This window comes from Macrobrachium nipponense, chromosome 6 (assembly GCF_015104395.2).
Source record: "Macrobrachium nipponense isolate FS-2020 chromosome 6, ASM1510439v2, whole genome shotgun sequence".
Lineage (NCBI taxonomy): Eukaryota > Metazoa > Arthropoda > Malacostraca > Decapoda > Palaemonidae > Macrobrachium > Macrobrachium nipponense.
Genome location: NC_061108.1, coordinates 60,644,241 through 60,663,394, shown reverse-complemented (window position 1 = coordinate 60,663,394; position 19,154 = coordinate 60,644,241). Strand labels below are relative to the sequence as shown.

At 36.1% G+C, this 19,154-nt stretch overlaps 1 pseudogene; it reads right to left on the bottom strand.

Annotated features, from left to right (window-relative positions):
- The window catches only part of LOC135216357 (high affinity cationic amino acid transporter 1-like), a 74,565-nt pseudogene extending 68,180 nt beyond the window's left edge, over positions 1-6,385 (bottom strand).
- Positions 6,386-19,154: the final 12,769 nt, after the last annotated feature.

The window sequence follows — 19,154 nt, the reverse complement described above, 5'->3', positions numbered from 1 at the left end:
ATAAGCTACTGTCAACCCCTCCTCTCAACAACTGAACCATCATTTTGGTTCCAAAGGGTAAATATACAAGTCTGCCTCCAAAACATCACAATTTTGATTAGGATATACTATGTCCTCAGAGTGATCTCAGACACTCTCTTCCTCCAACTCATACTGGCTCAATGCCCACATGATAAGAGCACTGAATCTGATGACCTGTTCAAGGTTTGATACCTGAGTCGTCCCAGTTGCCTGCTACCTGACTGCATCCATGAACCCCTTGCCCTGCTCAACAAACTGTTGGGGAACACAGTGGTAATTACATTCTGGGACGAATGTGAGTCCATTTTGATACTGCTCTACCTTCATATTGATGAAAAACTTGAGAAGGTTGATCTGTCATGGCAAAAATGACTCTGCCTATTGCCAACTAATATCTAGACTGCCGTCCTCAATGTTGAAAGAATGCTGATGGCAGATCTCATTAAAAGGACAGACAATTAACTCAGGGTCTTTACAGCTTCACAGTATGACACCCATAACATCTACAAAACCAAATAAGAGCAGGATCAGGGCAAACCCAAAAGCACAATGGAGTGACCCAAGCTAACACTGTAAAAAAGCAGAGACAAAAGGGTGCTACCACCAATCCATCCATTGCATACCCAACCATAAGTTTGGTAAAGAAGTGAGAATGCTGGATGGTCACCCAAGATCATAACAGTGGCTGCCACAACCACATTGGATGCCTAACCCACCAGATTCTACTTAGCCAACCTAACTTGCAGAAGGAAATACCTGCTGGATACAGGTGCCTTCAAATACATTCTCCAGGCATCTAGCCCTGTAGGCCCCGTGATGATGATCTACGACTCATGGCCCCCAATGGCAGCCCCATACCATCATACAGCCACTGGACTCACACTCCTACAGCCACTTTACAAACCTAGCGAGGTATATCTTTACTGACATTCTTTTCTATGTCTGGCATATGGAAAATATCCTCATCCTCTCCAAGAATTGAGAATAACACCAAAGCTACATCAGAGCTCTGCTGTCTCTACTCCAAGAAAACGGTCTGGTTGTATGCCTTGATAAATGTATCATTGGGGCATCTTCAGTCAAATTCCTGGGTCTTCAATATTAGCAAGGAATGTTGGCACCCTAACCCCAAAGTATCAGCAGTCATAAAATACCTGTCTCAAACCATTATTAAATGTCTACAGAAACTAAAAACTACAACTACTGATTCTTCATAAGAATCATACAAACCAGGGCACCCTCTATAATTCCCTCAGTGGGAACAAATCACACATTGGTCACCATCCAAAACAATGCTAGAAGAACACAACCCTGGGCTACACTTATGCTCATAATAAGTGATGTAAATGAACAATTGATCAGTGGAACAACTCAACACCGAGGTTCTTCTACAGAAAGCTAACTCTGACAGCAAGAAAACACAGCACCCTTGTTTCACCAAGAATCATGACATATTCTGTCCATCAACAGTACTAACTTTCACTGATCACCACATATGCTACCAGGAAATAAAAACTTGGTAGCAGGGTCTACCTAGGAATCAATTAGGATAAACTGACCAATGCATGGCTTTAAACACCAAAACAAATGACTTCTGCAAGACCATCACAAACCTTCAATGGGAAAATATCCCACTGGGCAACATAAGGCCAATATTCCTCTGCAACACAAACACTGGCCATTTGTATCCACTAATGCCACCAGCTCTTTAACAAAAATATTTAATTGTACTATCCAATGTGAGAATCAAAGCAAAGTTAGTGATACACTAATTCATCTGGCATGGAACCATAGATCAAAATCATCAATAGTGCCAAAGAAGTGAAATAAACTGGCACATGGAATCCAGCATCAGCGATTTTCCTCTACCTAGACAAATGCGTGGTCACTCACACTTCAACATCGTCAGAATTGCAGGACTCCTACCCCACCATCCAGCAGATGCATGTACATCTTCATAGCAACAACTATCTTCGAGATGGCTGGAAGCAAAACCAGACTTGGAAGCAAAGGTGCAATACTGAGTCAAGACACAGCAGTTGGGCTGACATAACATCCCTCATTTATCCCCAAGTTATTACACCCCTAGACAAATTATTGGGTCCAAAAATTAACCAAACCACTGTCTACTATAATCTGCTAACTGCATGGCAGAAAGAACGCAGCATTCCCTTAAGGCAAACCCCTTTGTTGAATGTACAGACACAAATTCAAATCAGAATTACCTGGGGGTCTTTCTTAGGTTTACCACAGCTCGCCAAAAGGGAACCAACACCTTGCCTGCAGAAATGATAGTCAGTGAAACCATCTGCATTCTTGAGGAATTTTCCCCGGCTGACAATAAAATCCAGCATAAAGAAGACCTATCAAGACTTCGTAAATTTACCAGAAAACTACTTGTTGAGACAAACAAACATATTAAGAGGCAGTACATCCTAAAGAATCTACATTACTTGCCATTTTGTATTCATGCGGAACAATGCTCACTAACCCCCTCTGACTCCCCCCTCACAGTGGCCTCTGCTTGTCCCCTGTCCTCAAATGAACAAATGAATTTTCACAATACAGCTATATGGGCACCGGGTCTCTATCGACAGGCTAAAACCAGCATTCCTCAATGACATTTCCCCACCAATCAATTAACCTTAAAATATGGCTGTCAAGTCTGACATCCAAGAAAATTTGTTCTGTAACAGAACTAGATGTATAAAGCCAAGTAAGCATATGGGATGGTTGTCTATACATAATATCATATCATATTGCTTGTATGTTATATCATTATGACTTATTTGGACATTGTTTTAGTTGCATCTTAGTAACTATTAGCATCCTAAATACTTTACAGAATACGAATGTGGAACAGTTGCTCCCTTCATATTTTGCGCCTATATCTTTGTTTATGAAATATTCTTAGCTTATATGTAATTTTATTCTTCTGAACAAAACAATACCTTTGTGGCATCTCAAAATGCATCGGTGTATTTAGGATATGGAAGCGAATTTTAAGGAATGGGAATAGGAGAAAACAGTTGAAACAGGGAATGAGTGCTAGAAATAGGCGGTGAAGGGCCGACAGAACAACTTCAAGAATAATGATGGAACTTTTAGACAACACTCTGAGACTCCACCCAGTGTTGGCTTAGCAGATTAGATTGGACAATGAATGTTTGTGGAGTTTGTAACTGAAGGACGAACTTGTGTGTGGGATAAAAGGTCAAAACATTCAAAGCCGCAAATGCCATGATAGAAGTGAATTCAGATGGAAATTTAGCAAAGACGAAAGAGGAGTGCGAACTACTGTAGCGACTCATTGTCATCTCAAGAAGTCGACCACAATTTGGTCTGAAGGAATGCATTTGCATTTATGAATTTGGTATATTCCCACAATTGCTACTTGTATTAAGTCAACCATTCTTATTAGCTTATGACAAAGCGAAATTACTCCACCATCTTGAGCTGCGAGCTAATAATGAAGAATTAATCACTCACATTCCAGCCAAAGGATCATCCACAACTGCTACATCTGACAATGAAAATGTTCAAGAGATGGAAGCAGCAGAAGTCAGTTATGCCCAAGACATACTAGAAAGTAATGGCGCCTTGCTAAAGTATAAAGTTACTGTTATTGATGGCATGGCCCTTGTGAATGCAATACCCAAGACTGACCATTGCAAGACATGCAGTGATTTTGCTTAAGTATTTCCTGGCCATCTCAGCAACATGGCCACCAATTTTGATGAAGTGAGGTTCGTATTCGACAGATATTTCAACACTTCCCTCAAATGGGAAAATGAACGGAGGGAATTTCAACATATTACTATGTCAAGGACACTACTTTAACCCAGAATATTTCTTTGAAGGATTTACTTTTTAATATCAAGACAAAAGCAGAACTTACGAGTGTACAGTGCAACGTGTACAGATCATAGCCGGAGCCAAATAAAGCAATTGAAGAAGTTCATGGTTACATCAGGGACAGAAACTAATGATAACACTAATATTCCAACCATCTGTCTCGCACAGTCATGAAGAAACAGACTCCTTACTGCTGCTGCATGCTATCTCAGTTGACAAAAATGCAGAGGTTGTCACAACTTCCCCAGACACTGATGTTATCCTCCTGATGGTCCAAATGTATCCAAACTTACCCGGTGATATAAGCTTCCTTACAGGGAAGGGAAACATTAAGAGAAAATTACTGGTCAAACCAGTTTATGAAAAGTTACGAGAAAGACACGCTTCAGCCTCATGAGGGTTTGATTCTCTAATAGGATTGGACATGTCTGGGCGGTTGGCTGGGAGAACCAAAGAATCGTGCTTCAAAGTGCTCTTGGCATGTGAAGATGACATAATTAATGCTTTGGAATCTGCAGGATATCAAGACCTGGAACAAGAAGTATACAGCCAGTTGGAGTGATTCATCTACAAACTGTACAAGTCAAGTGTGTACACTAAAGTGAACGATCTTCGCTGGTTTCTGTACTCCAATCGAGCAGCTAGGAGAAAGTCCTCCCCAACGACCAGGTCACTATAACACTGCATACTATTCAGTAGCAATGGTTTGGAGAAAGGCTGGCGAAAACCATCCATGTTTCCCATTTCCTGTTGAATATGGGTGGAAGTTTGACACGTCTAATCATCATTATATTCCAGTAAGATGTTTGAATCCTTTAGCCCCTGCAGCTGTGATGAACTTGGTCAAGTGTGGATGCAAGGGGATATGTAGTTGTTTGAATAACAATATTCCATGCACAGAAATGTGCGGCTGCCTAAACTTCAGCTGCAGCAGCCCAACTTAGTTGTGTGATATAAATGTAGTAACGGAACTCTTGGATGAAGAAGGATGAGTTTGAGAAAATGTGCATATGCCTAGATCTACCTATAAGAAACAGATGAGGATGGATGACACTAATAATGAAAATACTGAAATATGTATTCATTTAAGATATATACCGTTTGTTTATTAAGATTTAATGCTATAAGGACATATTTTGCTGTTTTTCTTTGTGCTCCACTAAGTACATGGAAAATTGCTACTTTTTCTAAAACCAGTTATGGCTGCGATTTCATTTCCATTAAATTATTTTGAGCTATAGAAGTCACAATCAGATTTCTAAGGTATTAAAAGATTTATGAAGACTTCTCATCTTACCCGGTTGAAAAATAAGGATTGAATGAGAGATATTTTCTTGACTTCCATGGCGGCCATCTTGGATTTCCTCAATTTACCCATAGAGGGTAGCTCAAAAAAATTCCCACCCTATTTTTGCTTAGTCATAATCATTATATAAAAGAAAATCAAGCGGTAAATCACTTTTAACAAACATTTGACACGAAACCTCATTTTCCTACATAAGGCCCTACACCATTACAAAATAATAGTAGTTTTGGCTGAAACTGAATTCATGTGAGCTTAAAAGATAAATAAAATAAAATATCTGGTATATCAATAGACAGGCTTAGCTTCCTTGGTCTTTGCTTCGTATTTCAGGGTAGACAATATTAAAGATTTACGGACGCAGATATTACTTTGGTGTTATAATAATGTTATTTTATATGCATGTAATAAAAAGATATAAAGTTCATAGTTTGAATGATAAGAAAATCTTGCGATTCGAACAGTTAAGGATTTTTTTATTTTCAGTTTAATTCAAAGCTGATCCAAGGGACCATGAATCATTAAATGTCCCAGTGTATAAGTATAAGTGTTTAGCATTTTTATTTTAAGCATTATTGCATTGATTCATAAAACAAAATGAAAATAAGCAACGTTTAGATGTCCATTCATATCTAATGAAACTTCATCGTTCGACTGTGCTTCATCCGAGTGGACTGACTGACTGATGATACTTCCATACTTCTTTCTTGCGGGCTACTTGGCCTTAAAGCAACAACGTCTCATATAACCTTATTTCATCTAACATTCGCATGTCTTCACTCGTTTTGGCATTATCTGGAGAAATAACCACCGTTTTACTAGAACACACTCACAAGCTCATATATAAATTCACACACATAGGAATTATGTGAGTAAAAACAACAAACACATACCGTTTCTTGAAATATGAAACCGATCTACCCAATATCATGTTCTTATCGCTATAACATGCACGAATTTAATAGTTTTCCAGCTTCATTTATCACGATTACGTTCAGTATTAAAATGCAGTTATACAATCGCTGATCAGAGAACGTCGAATCGTCGTTAGATATTTATACTGGTGTTACCAGTACTTGCCCACTTACCTTCGCCCCACGGATGAAACCACATACTGTCAACTCACACTAGTCCTACTACTGAAGCTGCTTGAGCGAGAGACGCCTCGTTAATGAACCCAGGCTGTGCAAGTTGAGGTTAACGGTATTTCGTACTCTCTCTCTCTCTCTCTCTCTCTCTCTCTCTCTCTCTCTCTCTCTCTCTCTTCCATAGATATTGCGTGATGACTGATTTTGAGCAGCCAATTCTTAACGTTCCAATCCGAGGAGGATTATGGTTAGTCGTAGGGTATACCAAAGAAACACGGGTCTGCTAACGCGGCAACGAGAATAGGAGTTTCTCTGAGCAGGTAATCCAGTGAGCCCCTTCCCTCTAAAGATCCTGTTTCAGGTGCCGCTCATTCATGCAGTACTTTTTTTTTTCAGTCATATTTTTAAAATCTCCGTTTCCGCTAGCAAAACTAATCTGAAACTGAGGATTTTTTAAATTTTCACTTTAATGCAAAGCTGATCCAAGGGACCATGAGTCATTAAAGTGGTTAGCGTTTTTATTTTAAGCATTATTGTATGGATTCGTTTAACAAAATAAAAATAAACAACGTTTAGATATCCATTCATAAATTTTCTTTTCATGCTTCGGCACTCGCTCTTTTTCTTTTTATTTATTTATTTATTATAACAACAAATTATGTCCTCCATCCCAAGATCCCCAGGTTTTAGAAAAACCCAAATCCATCCATAGGAACAGGAGCTTCGGACAATTCTAATTCATAAAAATAGGGATTTGATACAATCTTAAACTTGCCGCAAAGTTTCGTCATGAGCTGCCGCAAATATAAATAACTGAGTCATTTTGATTCCTAAATTAGGATATTTCTTGATGATATAGTCTGCTATGTAACGAAGAAACTCTTCTTCTATTACGTCAGACATTGATTTCCAAGTTTTCCTTCGTATTTATCGGTCAAATCGTCTTTTCTTCTTCCATCCGTCATTCCTTCATCCTCCTTTTCAAGGCAATGGCATGATTGTTAAAAGAAATGTTGTCAGACAGATTTCTACTGACAATAATCGTACACAGCTCTTTTTGCACTGGCAGAATGTAACAACTGACAAGTTAAAACATTAAATTGTTTTTCTTTACCTTGAGGGAGGGGGGGGGGGGTGTTATTTCTCTTCACCAAGATTGAAAACTCACCGAATGTGATTGTCATGCAATCCGTTCATTTTATGTGTGCAATAAAAAGTGTTCCACTAGATCTTACTTAATCACCTTTGGGAATGAATTTATCACTATATAATTTATTCTGCGCCACGTAAAGTTCTCTAAGTGACTTGCTTGACAGAATTTCCCCTTTTTGAAATCTATAAAATCAATTAAATCGTCGAATTTGCAATTCTCATTTTCTGGAGAAATTTTTCCTGCCCCACATATTTATTCCCAAAAGCATTTTGTGATACGTTGTCATCTTATATAAATAATTCATAATATCAAACCACTTACCAATAAGGTAAATGAAATTAGTAGTTTTTTCCCATTTGCTGTTGTTTAAGAGACCATTCTTAACCAAGTATTAAATTGTTGCACAGCTATTATCACACGCTGTTTCTCTTGGTCTAGCGGCTTGAAATGACTTTCACTTACCTTATAATATAGGCCATATTCTTTCTTCCTTCCACAGCACAATCTAACGAATGTGAGAATCAGAATCAAAACTCCCATCTTCCAACTTGATTTCATGTCGTGGGCAATACCATCCCTACAAAAATGCACAAATCAAATCACAGCATGATCTGAGATAAGTTTATCTGATCGTCGACATGCCTGTACCCAAACATGACTTAAAATTTTTAATTCTCGGAAAACGAAAGCTACGTATGTCTAAACCTAAAGACTGGACTTAAATTTTTGTTTTAAAACAAACAAAAACTTCTCAGTTGTTAGCATTAGATTGACAATATTTTAACATAACGTTTACCATGAAAAGGATTTTGACATTGCCGTTTACTACAAGGAAAAAGAAATTTTTGAGAATGAGGCATTGTGCAAGACAACGGTATTTATATGCTAGGAATCTACACATATTACAAATTAATAGCTACCAAAACAGTCACCAGAGACGGGATAAAGATAAAATAAAGACAGAAGGAGATACTTTGGGTTGCTTTTTTAAAGCCATTTCTAAAACTTGGGTTGCTAAGCCGGAGCCCAGTCGATGCTTAGGGGCTCAAGTGAGCTCATTAACCCAAGGTCTATAAGCACTACACTGTGCACAGGTATACCTAGTATTCTGAGACCTCGCATTAACACTCGCGCTGACTCACACCTACGAGTTAGCAGACCCGGTACAGAGTCTAAAAGTTCACACAAGGACGCATATTCTAATTAACACCTGCCATGTTTATGGGCTGCATTTAGAAAAGGGCTTGTGATATCATAAGGCCGCAGTCTAACCTTAAATAACCACCATTGGCCCATGAATAAATGCCTTCATCCTTTTTGGCCCATCAAAAACTCTCCAATTACGGACTTTTCAAAGCGGAGACTTTGCTACATAAGGGACTTGAACATTCGACAGTATAAACAACGACTTCCAGTCTACATCATAACCATTAGCATATCAAGAGAGGTATAAGTTAATGCCGACTCTGCTGTACTTATACCAGTCGACTCTAAGTACAAATTCCTTTATTCGACGGGTAAAAGTAGGCAGAGTCAGCATTCACTGGTACTTTTCTTGATAGCCCAGCGACGTCGACTGGAAATTGTTGGTTGTTCTGTCGACAGATCAAGTCACTTACGTTATATTGCCAACGTAGGGCAAATTGGATACTAAACGACAATATATATATATATATATATATATATATATATATATATATATATATATATTATATATATATAAAGGTTTTTGCCACGAAGGAAAAAATGAAAAGCGAGAGAGCCAATAACTTTCTGTCTAACACGACCCTTTACTTAGTTCTAGGCTCTCTCACTTTTCATTTTTTCCCTCGTGGCAACAACCTTTATTTATACATAGCATCACATTACGTTTAATATACTTCGTGATCAAGTTATTCATACACACACACACATATATTTAATATATATATAATATATATATATTAAAATATTAAAAAAAAATTTATATATATATCTATATCACACACCACAACACCACACCCACACAACACATATATTAATATATAATAATATTATAATATTAATTATATATATATATATATATATATATATAATATATACATATATATTATATATATAGATATATAGATGTTAGATATATATTCTAGATGTACCAAACCACACCAACCACCACCACACACACCCCAAAACCACCCACCAGACCCAAACATATATATATATATAATATCTATATAACTTTATTATATTATATTATATATATTATAGATATATATTAGATATTACCACATATTAATATATATATGTATATATATATATATATATATATATATCTTATATATATATATATATAAATATCTATGTGTGTGTGTGTGTGTGTATGTGTGCATAATCTACTGGTCTCTTTTTACCAGACACATTTGTAGTATTTACTAACCACGATGTCATCTTAACTTCTTAATTTTATCACTGGAAACGATCGTCACTAGAAAGCCTGGAACCAAACTACGAAAGATATGAAGTTTGTCATGTGAGTATCGTATCCCAGGTCTTGGGTATAAATCTATTCCAGCTCAGTATGTATTGATATCTGTCGAATTCAGATGCATAAATCTCTCGATCTCTTCACTTTTTTGGAAATGCTTGTCACTCATTCTTAATTGAGTTCCATGCTTCGTAGTGACAAGAGCTTCCAAAAAGTGATAAAATCAAGAAGTAAAGAGGGCATTGGTGTTAATAAATACTACATATGTATACGGTAAAAAGTGAACGGTAGATTCTACATATTTTTTCAGCCTTAAAAAGCAATTTTAAATAAATACTTGGCTATGGTGGTGACCGTGGCTTTATTCCAGCTCTATAAGTGGATGTGTCTGAGCCGGAATTTTTGTTTGTTTTGTGGGTTGCAATTACTATCGTTACCACTTTCGGATATCCCAGACCTGGTATCAAATACTGGGCTGGACATCTCAAAAAACTTAATTTCTTTCTTAATTTGGTTTCAGGCTTCATAGTGCCTAGCATTTCTAAAAAGTGAAGAAATTGAGGGTATTGTGGTTATCTGTATATATATACACACACACAACACACACACACACACACGCATATATATATATATATATATATATATATATATATATATATGTGTGTGTGTGTGTGTGTGTGTGTGTGTGCATACACACACACACACACACACACACACACACACATATATATATATATACTGTATATATATTAATATATTATAATTATTTAATATATAATAATAAATATATCTATTTACTATATATTTATAGTATTATATATATTTACCTATTATACAGATTTATATTTATAATTATATTAAATATAATAATATATATAATATATATATATATATTATATTTTATAGGGTTTCATAAATATATATAAAAAATTAATATAATATAGTATAATATTTAATTATAATATCTAATAAAATTATATATATATATTATATGTAATATATATATTATATATATATATATAATAGACTATATATCATATATATAGATATATTCTATTAATAATATTATAAGTATATATATTAAAATATATATATATATAAATAGTAATATTATATAATAACTATAATAATTTATATATATATATATATATAATAACCTTATTTCTCATAGTTGCAGTACTCGGGTTACAGCAAAATTACCAAATTCAAATTTCAGAATTTTCAAAATTATTCGTTGTGCGTAATCTACGCTTTTCATGGCTATTGCCACGCAGACTATATACAGAAAATGAGAATAAAACCCTTCATAGAACAACCAGAATTAGTTGCCAGAGATAAGGAAGGAACGTAACACGTATTGGAACCCAAATATTTACCACTGACAAGTGGACAGAGAGTGGGAGGATCGCACACTCGTTTACGTGTAAGTCACGAGCTGTTTATATACTATGCAGGTGGCCTCACACTTCGTCCAAATGCCACCTTCCTCCCTTATAATCCATAAATTTGTTGTATTGCTTTAGAAGTTAATGGATCGATTCTATGCATGCATTGAATGGAATTCATATTTTTAAGAATGGCGTCCTTCATATAACTGGACTCTATAATATTTCTTTCCGATACAGTATTGAAATAGGGATTTTTTTCTGTCCCTGCCCAATAGATCGTATGAATGTTATCACAGAAATTCCAAAAATTCCTTGTTCAGTTGTCCATAGCTTATATGATTTTTATGCTTTTCTCTTATCTTTATAAATATTATCAAATTTGACCAACAAAGCAATTTAATTCCTTTATGATTGTTTCATTGGATTGTTCTTAAATGCTGCATCAACTCCAAAATTCCTAAGATGAAGAATACTTTGAAATTAATATGGACGTACAAGCAGATTTTTTGTATTGTAATTTTCTTTGCTGTTATTCTACAAAGTATACTGCCGCTCTTAATCTTAATTTGTTGCCTGTATTCCTAATCATACATATAAGTAGTGCTTTTAAAAGCGTGTATATGACCAAAATAGATATATAGTACATAAGCAGAAATATTAGCTGGTTTTATGTACATACTGCCCATTACTGGGTACTATTTATGAAGCGTTCTAAAAAGGGTAGGTGACCAATCCTTTTCCATTTCCATCGTAAATTTTAATAATAGGTTCCATTCACAAAATTTACTAAAGGTAGTGTTCACATTTTCGTTCTCAGGCCAAATACACTTAGTCGTCAACGTACCAGATACATATTACTTCAAGTGGAATTATTTTGTTTTATAATGTGTTAAAAAAAATCCGTATTCAAATTACTTGAAATTGACAAAGGGTTACCATAGCCATACCAAAATTTTAAGTTCAAAATTTACAAATGGATTGAAATTTACTTTGTTTTTCACAAATATCTTAATCAATTCTATTTCAGTGTTCTTGGTGAATAAATTTGAAATCCAGCTATCTGCACCCTCGGGTAACCGATAAAATTCTTGTGACCGTCAGCAGGTACCTTCGTGAGTAATGATGCCACAGCAAAACTGACAAGCCACAATTCTCTGTTAATCTGTGCATATTTAGTTTATTTATCAAGTTAACATCGCTTTTTCATTAGTATCAGAACTGGTACCAACAACGGATTAATAGCTTCAACTAGATATTTTGCTTAATTGTATAAAACTGAACTACAGGAGGTAATAATTGGTCTAGCCATGAACATTTTTTACACAAGTTTTTATTGTTGCATACATATATTCACGGTAACGATGGAGAGGTCACACATACTCTTTATAGGGCTTTCAAATATTTCTTATTGTTGATCCCACTGTCAATGGGATTTTCATCTAGTTCTTTGTATTCTTATTATTCAAAAGAATATTATTTTTCCCTATAGAGCCGCTATTTATTCAAAATTACTTGGTCAACAGATTTATTAGCTTCTCCCTTTTTTCATATCTTAACTGACAATGTCACTGATTTTCCAAGTTACATTGAGCTTTGCATATTTCCACGGTGGTTATAGTGCCTGAAACGAAGCCAAATTTAAGCCTCTGCCTAAGGCATAATAGTAGTGTACACACACATACACATATTATAAAGTTTAAATAAATTAAATTAAATAATATACATATATATTATATATTATATATATATATATAGTATATATATATATATATATATGTATATATCTATATATATATATATATATATATATATATATATATATTATATATTGGCACTCCCAAATTTGAAATAGCAGAAGCCAAGAACAACTGCTACCTTCAGAAACTACAACCATCAAGTGGTGACTGACTCTGATACCATTGTAGAAATTCCCAAGATTCCTAACAACATTGGAAAGACAAGTCCTGCCTGTGAAGGATGCTTTGAATGATCAAGCCCTCAGATCTAATGGATGTGATCATTATTTGCTGGCCATTGAGTGGCACTACAAGAAAGACTCCAACTTTAGATGCAGTAACTAAGAACAACAGGCGATGTTGCAGAAGTTCAGATCCAAGAATGCACTTCTTGAGTGACCAGCAAAGAGGTCCAAACACGACCCATATTGCGAATAATGTCAGATATTAAGAAAAACCCTGTCTAGGCGAGGAACAAAGCAGAACCAGCTCACATGAGCCTAGTTAGTTACTAATGATACATTAAGCTGAAAATTTGTATTATGAAGCACGTGTCTTAATATCAGGAATACAATTATACAATTTATACAAACAAATATTTATGAAAGAAACTATGCTACTATGTAATTATAAGTAATTAATGTAACAGAACACTTTGCAATATTAACTTTTAAGTAATCAAGATAACATCTTAAGTAAATGTATTTTGAAGATTTCCAAATCTGAGGGTATCTTCCTGGCTCTATATCAGCTTTTCTTCTTCGTCTGCTGTAATAAAGGATGCTATGAAAGAAAAAATTAGTTATAAAATTATGACACTTAGAATATAAATGTTTTACTGAACATCAGTTATGAAGTTTATTTCATAGAAGAATATACCAACATTTAATAATAATAATGATATAGAAATATTTAAGTATACTATTTAAGAAACTATGAAACAATAAACTTTAATATAAGCTACCTGCCGTAAGAAAAACGAGGACCAAAATAACCAATCAGTTATGGAAGGAAAAAACCGCTAGACTTAGGAAACCCGATTAGAGTATAAAAGGTGTCCCAGACCCAGGATTAAGAGTCTCTCTTGCTCTAACAAGCACAAATGGTAAGTGTAGTAACCAGATGCTTGGAACTTTGGGTTAACAAGTATTAATGGTGTCCAGACCCAGATCTTTGGTCACTTCCCCCCAAAGTAGTCATGGTGCCCAGACCCAGATACTTTGGCACTTCATCACAAGTATTCATGATGCCCAGAGACCCAGGAGGAAAACAAATCCCATTATCACTCTTTCTTATACTGGTGGTGTTAGGAATATATTTTGTTAGGAGAGTGACCATATTTTGTTTTTGCATCTTATTGTAAGAATTGTTATTTCAAAAAAATGGCTCTGTTCTATACTCAGGAATTTTTAGTAGCCCCTTCCATCCAAGTGTTATCTGAAACTACTCTAACTAAGGCACAGTGGAGGGCTCTAGCAGTAGCATTTGGTGGTCATGTGTCTAGCAGCATGATAAAAGCAGAAATCAAATGCATTGCCATGCAAGCATTAATAGACTGGTAGAATAACTGATGAAGATGAGTTAGAATTGGCTCAAGAGTTGTTGAATGTAGCACAAGCTGATCTTATAGATAAGCAAGAAGAAAAGAAAGAGATAAGTGATGTAGAGTTAGAACTCAGATGCATAGAATCAGAAGAGAATTTGATTAAGCTGAAAATGCAAGCTGAAAGAGAAAGAATAGACAGGGAAAAGCAAGAAAGAAGAGAAAGAGAAGAAGAAAAAGCAGCAGAAGATGAAAGGCAAAGGATAAAAGAGGAAAGAAAAATTGCAATACATGAAAGGGGGATGGAATTGACAAGAGCTAGATCCACATTACCTATAACACCATCTAACCCTAACCAAGGCAATCAAATGGTCAGTTTTTGCTACAAAGTTCTTGATAGGTAAAGGGAGAAGCGTTTATTTAGCTTTAACAGCTGATTAGTGTAAAGGCTACAAGATGATCACACATAATGTGCTACAAGTATACCAGATGACCCTAGAGCACTACAATGAAAGATTCAGAAATTTAAGAAAGGATGAAAAGGTAACTTTCTTGGATTACGTTAATAAAGTGAGAAGATGTTTTAAAAGATGGTTGGAGGCAACTAAAGTTACTTTTGAAGAGCTAGAAGAGTTAGTTGTTGTGGAGCAATATTTTAGAGGTATTCCTGAGCACATAAGAGCATATTTGAGAGAGAGAGGGAGAGGTTAAAAAACTTGACAAAGCTGCTACACTGAGTGAAGACTACAATATAATTAGTAGCAGGCTCAATTACAATGTCAAGTACCAGAATCAACCACGCACAGGGTTTAAGTCTCATCCAGGTTTCAGGAGCAATTTTCAAAATGGGAAACCTACAAGTAATAATACTCTTCAGCAAGCTAATGTGAAATCCTCATCTAATTTTGCAAGACAGTTGCAGAAGCCTAATGTTGTGTGCCTCAAGTGTGGAAGAGCAGGACACTTCAGTCAGGAGTGTTATCAGAATTATCAGCAGTCAAAGCCTGTTGGTCTAATGGTAAGAGGTGACCAGGTGAAAAAGACTGTTAAGAACAATGTGGGGAAGAATCAGACTACAGGGAAGACTGAAACTAAACAAGCAGAGTGTTTAGCAACCAGTGGAAATGTAACTTCAAGCAGTGAATGGCTGAGCAGTTTGGAAGCCTTTAAGGCATATATCTATGAGGGTGCCCTGGCAACTCAAACAGAGAGTGTGCAGGTACCAGTCAAGATTTTACGTGATACAGGGAGCAACCATAGTGTGGTGTTACGTGGTGCTCACCCAATGTTGGAGAAGAATTTCACTGGAGACTCAGTTATTTTGATGGGTATAGGAGGAAAGAAAGTAACTCCTATATGCCGCTTACACCTGTCCTATAAATTGGGGACAGGGAATGTTGATTTTGCTGTGAAGGACTCACTGGCTGTAGAAGATGTACCTGTTCTGTTGGGAAATGAAGTTGGTGGTGTTCCATTTGTTCCTTGTCCTGTAGTGACAGACAAACCATTGAGGATTAGTCCTACAGTAGAGTTAGAGAAGAATAACTCCCATCTGTTCCTTAGTTGTGTAACTACCAGGTGTATGGGGAGCATTACGCCTGTTGGTGAAGAAACTGAGGATATACACACCCAAGAAGGATCAAGTGAAGGATCTTTGAATTTAGAAAAATTGTTCCAGGGGAGTGATGCCTCCCGCGGAGCGACCAAGAAAGGAGTGTTCCTGAAAATAGCAGTGAAACTACAATGGCTGAGGTAGCAGATATTGAAAGTTCAACCCTTGAAGTTGGACAAGTGACAAGAGAAAAGGTAATGGACTTGCAGAAGAGGGATGCACTGCTAGCTGATTTTTTCTTCAGAGTAGTTGATTAGGAAGAGATGCAACAAACTCCTACTTGTTATTATTTGAAGGAAGTTTTACTGATGAGGAAGATAAACCTTCAGATATACCCGGAAATGCTGAATAGGGGCGAATATCATCAGATTTTGATTCCATGTCCATTTAGGAAGCAGGTGGTAGCAGTAGCTCATGAATCTGGACAAATGTGAATCAGAAAGACTGTGGAGAAGATCGTGAGATATTTTTTCTGGCCTGGACTCCATAAAGATGTTAGCAGGTTCTGTCAGGAGTGTCATACTTGCCAGATAGCTGGAAAACCTAATGAAACCATTCAGAAAACCCCCCACAGCCTATAGAAGTTAGAGGAGAACCCTTTAGCAAGGTGATTATAGATACGGTTGGACCGTTTCCGAAGATGAAGAAGGGAAATGAATATCTGATGGCATTATGTCCTGTTACCAGATATCCTGAGGCGATCCCTGTTAGAAACATATCTGCCAAGATAGTTGCTGAGAAACTAGTGGAGTTTTTCTCAAAGTTTAGGATACCAGAAATTGTACAAAGTGACAGAGGAACAAACTTTACTTCCAAGTTATTCCAGGATGTGATGAACTCTTTAGGGGTGAAACAACAGTAATCAGCTGCTTATCATCCAGAAACTGAAGGTTGGAAAGGTTCCACCAGACATTGAAAAGTATACTGACAAAGTATTGTTCTAAGAATGGGATGTTGGTTTACCCTTAATGTTAATTGAAGTTAGGAATGCTTATCAAGAAAGAATGGGATGTTCACCTAATGAGATGATTTTTGGAAGAGAAATAAGAGGACCACTTAAGATTCTTTTAGAAAATTGGGAAGAAAATCAAGAGGAAATCCAAGGAGAGTATGTAAAGAACTTAAGGAAAAGTTTTAAAGAGATTGAAAAATTCTCCTTAGAAATCTGAATATGAGTCAAGAGAAAATGAAAAGGAAATATGATAGGAAGACTAAGCTAAGAAGTCTTTTAGTGTTGGTCAACAAGTGTTAGTATTTCTGCCAGTCAAGAGATTTCCCCTTACCAGTAAATTTCAAGGTCCTTAAAAGATTATTGAGAAGTTAAGTGATAGAACTTGTGTGACTGAAATACCAGAAAGAAGAAAACGACAACAGAAGATACATGTGAACTTCTTGAAACCTTACTTCTCTGAAACTAGAACTGAACCTGTGTCAATAATACAGACAACTTCATCTACAGAAGACAACGATGGCTATGAATTGGGAGCTGAAAGCAAGATGAATAATTCTTCAATTTTGGAAAATTTGGAGGATAAACTGAAACATCTTAATGTTGAACAAGGTGAGGAATTGAGTGGAGTGACTAGAAGCTTCAGACGTACTAATCTGACCAAACATGAAAGCAAGATCCAAGAAGATGAAAAATCATTGAAGCAAAGAGCTTATCCCCTATCACTTTATCATTGAGATGTTTTGAAGAAAGAAGTTGAGTATTTGCTGCAACATGGATTAGCAGAATCCAGTCCAAGTCACTACAGTTCTCCATGTATGTTAATGAGAGAAGCCTGATGGCTCCTTTAGGATGTGTACTGATTATAGGAAATTGAATCCCAGTAGTGTGGCAGACAATTGTCCCTTGCCTCTTATTGATCAGTTACTTGATAATACTGGCCAAGCCAAGTTTGTTTCCAAGATAGACTTATTGAGGGGATATTATCAGATAACCTTAGATGAAAATGCTAAGTTGCTGTCAGCTTTTATTACTCCTTTTGGATTGTATCAGTATACTGTTCTCCCATTTGGTCTGATGAATGCGCCTGCAACATTACAACGAGTGATGGATCAACTGCTAGGATCTATAGAAGGAGTAGGTGTATACCTTGATGAAACTACAAGAGGCAGGACTAACAACCCTCCAGTTAATGCTAATGTAGAAGGTATCCGTAAGGCTACCCCACCTACTACTAGGAAGCAGCTACAAAGATTTTTTTGGGTATGGCTGGATTCTATCATCGTTTCTGTCCAAATTTCTCAGCCGTAGTTACCCCTTGAAAGACTTAACTAGTCTCAAAGCTAAGTTTGTTTGGACTTCCAGAATGTCAAGAATCGTTTGAGAGGGTAAAAGCCATTTTAATTTCAAGACCAGTGCTTCAAGCTCCAGACTTTAATAAGAAATTTGTGATACAAGTTGATGCCTCTGATTGTGGAATTGGAGCTGTTCTACTTCAAGAAGATGATAATAACCTTTTAGACCCTGTGTGTTTCCTGTCTTCGAACTGAAAAAGCATCAGAAAAACTATGCAACTATTGAAAAGGAAACTCTAGCCTTAATCACAGCATTGAAAAAGTTTGAAGTGTATGTGAACAGACCTAGGAATGAAGAAGTTTTAATGTTGTCTGATCAGAATCCCGTTATTTATACAGCAGATGAAAAATCACAATCAAAGACTGACCAGGTGGTCTTTGTGCTTACAATAGTGTAATTTAAAAGTTAAGCACACGCCTGGCAAGAACAATGTAGTTGCTGATTATTTATCCCTTGGTGAATCGTTGGATTCAACCCCAGGATAACTAATCACAAGGGGGGAGGAATCTTATAATGTGAGTTTTGTAAAGCAATTATGGTTTTGGTAATGCAATTAATTCTCCTCAGAAACTGTGTATAATGTTGTGAAATGTATGTTTTTGTGTTCAGATTCCCATATTTAAAGATAACATGTTTAAGTAGTGTAACATTTCCTTTTGAAACATACGTAAGGCAGAGAAAAGAGT